We start from the raw sequence: 9747 nt of genomic DNA on the forward strand, positions 1-9747 counted from the left end.
TCAGGTCTTCCTGACTGTAGGTTCAACACTCCATCCACTATGCCACCTGGCAAAGCACCCCTGTACTTCTTGGCACCTCTTGTTCAGCTGATTATTGACCCTTCCCCTCCCTTGATTTTTTTTTCTGCTCTTAACACCTAGGACATAGGCCCACAGCAGAAAGCACACACAAGGATTTAACTTCCCCATTGGTTTACACCTCAGACAGGGACCAGACCTGGAATTTTATTGATAGTCTCCCAGATGAGGAAGGTCCTCCTGTAATTTAAAGCATGAAAGAGTCTACAGATCGATGTTAAGTGACTTCCCCAGCGTCCCACAGCTGTGCCAAGGTGAGACTTGAACCCTGGATCTGAGGCCAACTTTCTATGCACTACCCCATTCCACCAAAATGTAATCATACAGTTTTTTTCCTTGTATTAATCTGTACTTTGTCAATGTTGAATGTTATGATTTTATGTAAAACCAAATCAATTTTTCATTCTGTGCGCATCTTTCAAGGTCCTAGGCAGCCTGCTAGTTTGGAATCATATGGGAACCTAATGAGCTGATCAGCAATGCCACTGTGTTCTCCAGTTTAAGATTATTGGCCTATTTACTGGTAAATTTGATTTCAATTCACACGTACTTTTTAATCAGATACATATAGTCCCCAGCACAACATCTTGAGTACACTTAATATGTACTTGATGATAATGATAAGGACATTAGGCTTAGAAATGCTGGATCCTCTTCCAGAGAATGTTTCAGTGGGTTAAAGCAATTACTTAGCACTTTTATCCTAATTGCAATCAAAATTGAGTGTCAGTAGAACAGGAGAAAGAAATCTGTTTTTCAACAGATGACATTAAAATGTCCAGCCCTCTTATAAACACATGAATAACATACATGAATGTACCTTTAAGACACTCTAACTCTTAATTTCTAAATGTGATTTTCGTTTTTGTTTCTTAAATTCAGATATATTTGAAACTGCCTGGTACTTGATGCCAAAGAATCATTTACCCTACCTTCAACAGGGGTGGGGAAAAAGGAAAAATTCTGAGGGTGTTTCAGGATTCAAATGAGGCAGTTGTTATGACCCTATCCTAATCACTTAGGTGTCTAAAAGCATATTTTTTCCCTCAACTTTTACTGATACCTCTTGGTTTTATATCACAGTCATTTTCAGGCATTGCTGGATATTTCCAACAGCTAGGTAGTGAAGTGGATAGAGTACTGGGCCTGGAATCAGGAAGATACACCTTCATGAGTTTAAATCAGGGCTCAGACACTTTTTGTGACCCTGGGACCTTAACCCTGTTTGCCTCAGTTTCCTCATCTGCAAAATAAGCTGGAGAGGGCAATGGCAAACCACTCCAGTATCTTTGCCAAGAAAACCCCAAATGAGGTCACAAAGAGTCAGACACACTGAAAAAAGATTCAATAACCACATTTCTGGACATATCCTACCCCCTACCCACAATGAGCCTTCCCTTGTAACAAAGGGGAGAAAAAGACAGCTAAGCAAACCCAATCAACACACCAATCTTGTCTCATAACATTCCTCATCCCATGGTCTCTCACCTGTCCAAAGAAAGAACATTTCTTTGCATTTTCTCTGGGACCAAAATTAGTCATCATAGCTAAAAAGCATTTGTTTTCACAAAGGTGTCTTTGCACTGACATTTGGTGCATCAGGAAATGATGCAAAGAAGGTTGCGACAACCTTTCTCATACTTCATCTTCTCTGTTCCTTCTAATACTGCCTTTTTAACAGATATGGTTATATGCATGTAATAACATGTAAGAAGTGTTATTCATGAATAATTATGTTAAAAGACACAAACAAAACTTGGGCTTTTTATGATGCCTTTTCCCCTAAATCTTTACTTTCATACTTCAAGGGTCAGAGATTTCATTGCTGAGTAGTCCTACTAACGCAGATTGCAACCCACTATTGTACTAGTACTATGATATAGCATTAGTGTCAGAGCACAGAAAAGGTCCAGCTGAGTTAGGAGCTGCCTACCACCTGACTGGCTTTCCTATGCAGAGGAATAAACAGTGGTAGGATGTTTGAATGGGCTGGATTCTCGCAGGTCCCAGCTAAAATCTCATCCTCTACAAACAGCCTTCCCCAGTCTCTCTTAATGCTAGCTTCCTTCTGTTGATTATCTCTAGTTTGTACCATCTATATCTCATTTGTACGTAGTCGTTTGCATGTTGTTTATCCCATTAGCCTGTGAGCTTTTTGAGAACAGGGACTAGTTTTTTTATTTGTTTTTGTTCGGGGGTTTTTTTTGGCTTTTTTTATTTAATTCCCTGCACTTGGCACAGTGCCCAGCACATAGTAGATGTTAATAAATGCTTATTGACTTGACTTAATGTCAGGAATTCCTGATGGTAGGAATAGTGGATACAGTGCTGGCCATAGAATCAAGAAGATTGGGTTTGAATCCTGCCTCAGACACCTACTAGGGATGTGACTCTGGGCAAATCACTTCACCTTTCTCAGTCTCAGTCTCTTCATCTGTAAAATGAAAAGGATAAACTTTAAGCTTTGAATACACAAACCCATAATCTATGATCCTATGTCCAGAAAGAAATTTTTTTAGGCTGTACTCCAAGTGCAACTTTTATTTCTCTTATTACAAGGAAGTTTAAAATAATAATAAAATATAAGAGACTTGAAAACTTTATTTTCAGAGCAAACTTTGGAACTGTGTTTGGGGGTGAGGGAACCACCTGCCTGTGGCCGAGCACCGTCTCAGTGTGACAAGATATTTTCATATATGGAAAAGCCTAAGAGGATAATGATGACTCAAAGATTTCCCATCAACTGCCCCAAAAATAATCCTACTGGAGAATTTCTCTTTAATCCCCAGGAAAAATCTGAAGTAGTAGCTTAAAGCCAGGCATCTGAGCCTATCAATTCTGAGGGAAAATCTCTATGTTAGTTGCTATTTCCACTTTTGAATTAAATCTTATTTATCCCACCTCATCAAAATTCTTTATTCCAAAGGAAGTCTCATGTTCAGTACATGAATGTCAAAGTTGGTTCAGAGAACAGGGGCACAGAGGTTGACTGGCTACCCAGAAGACCACAAAACACTTTTACCAGCTCCATTCAGGCAACAGGAGAATGACTTCCTAGACAGTTCTTCACAGACTTCACAGGAGAAGATAACTGAAGCCCATGCTCACCCTCTATCCCCACAAAGAAACAACTGCAATAACAAGTACTATAGACAAAGCCCAAGTGGGAGGGGAAAAGGCTTTAACCCAGAGGCTTCCCTATCTCCACAAGGCACTAACCTTTAAGAAGAAACATAATTATGAACAGTGTCCACTAGGTTCTAACAAATCCTCCTACCTGTCCCACGTCCTAGCATAAAAAGTTAGAAAATGACTGCTGCCTAGAAAAGTGAAAAATCCATAGAAATTTCTGTTTGAAGAACCAGAGCGCCAGGATCTTCATCAGGGCACTTGCTACTGCACAGAAACAGACACAACTCTGACATGATTCCTTCCCCTCCTCAGTAGCGCCAGCCACTGGTTTGGAGATTTTGTCTTTTTGGTCCTGTATCAGAAGGTGCAGGCAGTGGGGGAGGCAAGGAGGAGAGTGGGAAGAAGAAGGAGGAGGAGGAGGAGGAGGAGAAGGAGGAGGAGGAGGAGGAGGAGGAGGAGGAGGAGGAGAGAGGAGGAGGAGGAGGAGGAGGAGGAGGAGGAGGAGGAGGAGGAGAAGGAGAAGGAGAAGGAGAAGGAGAAGGAGAAGGAGAAGGAGAAGGAGAAGGAGAAGGAGAAGGAGAAGGAGAAGGAGGAGAAGGAAAAGGAGAAGGAGAAGGAAAAGGAAAAGGAGAAGAAGAAAGAGGAGGAGAAGAAGAAGGAGAAGAAGAAGGAGAAGAAGAAGGAGAAGAAGAAGGAGAAGAAGAAGAAGAAGAAGAAGGAGAGAAGGAGAAGAAGAAGGAGGAGAAGCAGGAGAAGGAGGAGAAGGAGGAGGAGAAGGAGAAGGAGGAGGAGAAGGAGGAGGAGGAGGAGAAGAAGAAGAAGAAGAAGAAGAAGAAGAAGAAGAAGATGATGATGATGATGATGATGATGATGATGATGATGATGGAGGGGGAAGGGGAAGAAGAAGAAGAAGAAGAAGAAGAAGAAGAAGAAGAAGATGATGATGATGGAAGGGAAGGGGAGGAGGAGGAGAAGAAGAAGAAGGAGGGGAAGGAGGAGAAGGAGAAGGACATGAAGGGCAAATTTGTTACAGTTTCATTGACAGTCTTCTCTGTTCTTATTTGCATATTTAAAGTTTATGTTTGTTGATGTTTGTTAAGTTCTTATTAAAATAAGAACCCATGGACTAGAGGGATACATGGGTACCAAGACCCAATTGGGGTGCTGAAGGAGTACCCCTAAAATGTAGGCATTCAGAAATGGGTTCTTTATTAACACCAAAAAGGGCTGGATCTAGAGGAAAGGAGCCTTTCAACCAGTTACAGGAGATCTAGGAGGAACTCTCTGTTTCTGAAGGAAGGTGCCTCCTGCAGGGGGATAAGACTGGAACCCCATCAATGAAAATCAGAGAAGGACAACAGGAGATGTCTAAAGAGGAGTACAGGTGGTCTCCAGCCCAGTCTACAAAGAAAAACCACATACAAAGCCATTAGGAGCCAACTTCTGATAGATGAAGAGAACTAAAGGCAGTATGAACTAGGCAACGTGATACACCTGAAGGATCATAAGGACCCTCAGATACAATAGGAATTCTACTGATTGTGTGCTATAAGTGGCCTCTGGAGAAAGATCATTCACTCATAGATATGTTTATCTTTGATGGAGTCTAATGTAACCCCTCTGGCACTTCAGTTCCCCGTGTCCTTTCCCTCTTCTAGGCCTCATGCTGGCACACCTGAGCTGGGCAGGCTGCTCATCTGGGCTGGCTGGGCCTGCTCCACTCCATACCTCAACTTCTAGCCAGAGCTGACATTTCATCTAACTCATAGTCATTCAGAGCTATCTCCTGACTGCCTTAGAGAGCATCTTGCTTTTCAAAAGGTCACCAGGATTGTGGTTGATATATAACCAGCCTATAGCTATTTGTTCTCTGATTCCAACAATTTTGGTTGGAAAACTTCACATTTTGTTTTTTCAAAAAAAAATGCAAACTTTTCCTTTGCCCTGTTTAAGATCTTAATACTTTGTTATCTTTGTTATTTGCCCTTTATCTTCTGTGATTTTTCATCTTGGCTGGAGGAAAATCAACCAATGCAGTGTCCTGACCAACTTTCTTCCCCCAACTACGCTTATATCAGTTCTTACTATTTTCATTGAACTATAAATTATCTTTCTTTTGGCCCTTGTAAAACAAGGTCTTTTAAGTGAAATTGGTGGCATATAGGAAATTCCCAGATTATCTGGGTAGCCTAAAGAAGTAAGAAGCCTTCCATGGTGTACCTGGGGCCTTCGTGTCAAGCCTCTGACACCAGTGTTGCATTTGGGGGCTCATTTAGGTATTAGAGAATTGTGACTAAAAATACATTAACCTGACAACTGAATGATAAGCCTTTCTGAACATGGTTGGGATTAGTTCTCAGATAAAAGGCATCACAAAGCATGATGGAAAGCCTTCTCAGCTTGATGGACTTTTCGGAGTTTGAACTAACTGAGATGGCTGTCAAAAGCTCAGTCACCTTCATGCTACAAGAAGGCATCAGGGTAGGATTTTAGTGGAAGAATTATTCAAATTATATATATATATATATATATATATATATATGTGTGTGTGTGTGTGCGTGTGTGTGTGTGTGTATGTGCATGTGTGTGTGTGTATATATACATATATAATCTTTTGTTTTCACAATATTCTGGTGAGATGGGAAATAATAGGTTTATCAACCCATTTTACAGACAAATTGGAGAAGAAAGAAATTAAATGACTTATATAAGAACTTACAGATAGAGGCAGACCCAACATTAAAACCAAAATACCCTGCAGCCTAGCTTTGTAATCTCACTACTAACTGTCTCTATTTTTCATTCTTATTTAGGTTTCTGATAAAGTAGCAAGTAGACTTACCTTCAGATTACAAAAGCAAACATAACAGCGTTAATGTTCTGTCCTCTGGTTCTGGGGCCACTGTTCTCCACTGCCTCACAATCTTTTTTTCTGCTGCTATAGGTTAGAGCGGAGGAGGCTCTGGATAAATAACACACCATTCTATCACCCAGGACAATTAGATGGTATTGGAAAATCCTATAAATAGGAAGCTGCCACAAGATGCAGGAATAGCTTGGCTTGGGGGTATAGAAGGTGTGGAAATAAAGTAAATTGTTAAAGTGTGTAAACTTTTAATAGTTGTGATTGTTATTGTTGAGTCGCTTCAGTTGTGTCTAACCCTTCGCAACCCTGTTTGAGTTTCCTAGGCAAAATATTGGAGAGGTCTGCCATTTTCTTCTCCAGCTCAATTTACAGATAATAAACTGAGGCAGAGAGGATTAAGTGACTTGCTCAGGGGCATACAGCTAGTAAGTATCTGAGTATGGATTTGAAATTAGGGCCATCCTGACTCCAGGGAGAGTGCTCTATCCACTGTCTCATCTAGCTGCCCAATATTTCTGATAGCTAGAGCCATTTTCCTATTATTCTCCCCTCTTGATTCCCAGACCCATCTATCCTAGCCAAAGGAAAGACTAAGACTTTGAATAGTAACTGTTTAAGGGAACAAACTTATCCAACACTACCCTCCTACCCTCGTAGGTCTTGGCCTTTGAAATGTCATTTTTAGTCTTTAATGACCCATTTCAGCATTCTAGAATGCTAGCTACCCAATCTCTGTTCCATGAATACACTCCATTTCCACTCTGTTTGGGTTCATAGTGTGAAGGCAAGAAAGTCTGTATAGCCTGTTGTATTTGCTTTTATTATATCAGTCATGTAAGTTTGTCAGCCTCATTGTCACTATGTTCCTATTTGATGGTGGGGCATTTCTGGTGGGCATTAACATAGGACACATAAACAATTATGTCTTACACTGTGTTCTCTTTGGGAACAACTCATTGAAGAAGGCTTTGTTTTTTAAGAGACACTGGGGAAAGTCCTCTCCAAAGAGAGGCTGGAAAAAACATGATAGGAGGCTGTAGTTGGTGAAGGTAAGAAGCGAAGAAAAATTGGTGGGGGGCAGCTAGGTAGCACAGTGGATAAAGCACTGACCCTGGAGTCAGGAGGACCTGAGTTCAAATTCAGATGCACAATACTTACTAGCTGTGTGACCCTGGGCAAGTCACTTAACCCCATTGCCTAACCAAAAAAGAAAGAGAAGAAAAATCACATCTGTGTCCTGAGCTCTGGTGACTATTTTGTTCCCATTCTGAGAAGACACAATACCCCCTATAATGATCTCACTTCTTGTACCAATATTCTGAACACATGCTACTCCTGCTATGTTATGGAGACATAATAGTTAATTGGGAGCTGAGCCCAGTACTTCAGTACTTCTAGGGAAGTATCTATATGGGGGCAGGGGAGGCTGGGTAATTCAATGTCCTCTTTTTACCTTGCACTCATTAAATACATTTTATTGGTGATTTCATGTATCAAACAGGTTTGGGCCATGAGAAGCTACGCTGGGTAAGGCCAGACCTCAAATAACATAGTAGGATTCTATTCTCTGGGTGGATAATGAGATCATAGACTAACAAATGAGTAACTGGAAAAGATCTTAGAGGCTATCCAATCTATACCCTCATTTTAGAAATGTGGAAGCAGGCCAAGAGAGGTTAAGTGATGTCCTCTTTCACAAAGCTAGTAAATATCAGAGGCAGCATTTGAATTCAGGTCTTCCTGAATTTAACCCTGTTATTTAATCCATTATGCCACCTAGCTGTCTCAAGAAGTTATCCACATTGGGCACAGACAGAAATTGTCCCCTTTGGTTTATAATACCAAAGGGCATTGAACTAGATGTCCTCTGATGTCTCGCCCAGCTCTAAATGATCTTTAGGATATGTAACAAATGTGTGCGTGTTGTTCCCCATTGGAATGAACACTTCTTGAGGGCAGGTACTATTTTGCTTTGTCTTTGAAAGCAGGGACTGCCATGCTGTTCTACTTGTACTCCCAGCATTTATCATGGTGCTTTGCACATTGTAAGTGTTTAAGAAGTACTTTTTCATTTTCATTACTTCATTCAGAGGCTACGTAGGGGCAGCAAAAGTGACACTCAACATCCTCAGCTATTCTAGTTTCTGTCTCTTTGTTGCTGGCTCTCTTCTCTGTGGTCACCAATGTTCCTTTTAATCACTGCCACTGAAATGCTACTGTTAATAGAGATCATGATACACACACACACACACACACACACACACACACACACACACACACACACATGTGCTGATGTTAATCTTGTCCCTTCTTCCTCATCTTTTCCTTTTTTCTGTCACACCTGCCCCAGTCTCATCTTTCTTTTGAAAGAGCTGGTCTTTTAAAGCCCTTGTCAGCCAGCTAGTTCCTTTCCTTCTGCATCTTCATCTAACCAATCTTGGAGCATTAAGGGTAATCATTAGGTCTTTAATTTTCCTTAATTACATTCATTTGTTGTTGAGTGTTCAGGAGCCATGTTGCTGGACCTGGAATAAGCTCAAAGTTTCCACAGAGCTATGGTTTTACTACATTACCAAATAAGTGGATATTTCCAATCAATATAGCAAAATCAGATTAATACTCAAATCATATTTTGAATGTAATCAGTTCTATTTAAGAAAACTATCTCCAATTTTTTTCAAACTGATGAGACATAAAAAATAAAATCTTGTATAGAGTCCAGAATAAGTAGGCACTTAAAAGTTTGTAAATGAAAACAGAGTAGAACAGGTTATAAAATGAGACATTACACCAATTTCACTAATGAATATGGATGCAAAAGTCCTAAATAAAATACTAGCTAGGAGACTACAATAATATATTAAAAAGATTATACATTGTGACTAAGTAGAATTTATATCAGGAATGCAGGGATGGCTTAACATAAAGAAAATTATTAACATAATTGATTATATTAATAACAAAAGTAACATAAATCATATGATTATATCAATAGATGCAGAAAAAGCTTCTGACACAACACAATTAAAAACGTTTGAAAGCATAGGTATAAATGGATTTTTTTCCTTAAAATTATAAGGAGCATCTACCTAAAACCACCAGCAAGCATTTTTTGGTAATGGAGATAAGCTAGAAGCCTTCCCAATAAGATTAGGAGTGTAACAAACATGCCCATTATCACCAAGATCATTCAATATTTTGTTAGAAATGCTAGCAATAATAAGAGAAGAAAAAAATCAAAGGAATCAGAATGTGCAATGAGGTAATAAAACTATTTCTTTTTGCAGATGATATGATGACATACTTGAAAAATCCTAGAGATTCAACTAAAAAGTTAATTGAAACAATAATTTTAGCAAAGTAGCAGGATATAAAATAAACCCACATAAATCACCAGCGTTTGTACATATCACCAACAAAATCCTATAAGAAAAGATATCCCATTTAAAATAACTGTAGACAACATAAAATACCTGGGAGTCTACCTGCCAAGACAAACCCAGGAACTATATGAATATAATAATAAAACACTTTTTATACAAATAAAGACAGATTTAAATAATTGGAGAAACATTCATTGTTCATGGGTGAGCAGGGCCAAAATAATAAAAATGACAATTCTGCCTAAACTAATCTACTTATTCAATGCCATCCCAATTAAATTACCAAAA

Source organism: Phascolarctos cinereus, unplaced genomic scaffold (assembly GCF_003287225.1).
Source record: "Phascolarctos cinereus isolate Bilbo 61053 unplaced genomic scaffold, phaCin_HiC Scaffold_4;HRSCAF=312, whole genome shotgun sequence".
Taxonomy (NCBI): domain Eukaryota; kingdom Metazoa; phylum Chordata; class Mammalia; order Diprotodontia; family Phascolarctidae; genus Phascolarctos; species Phascolarctos cinereus.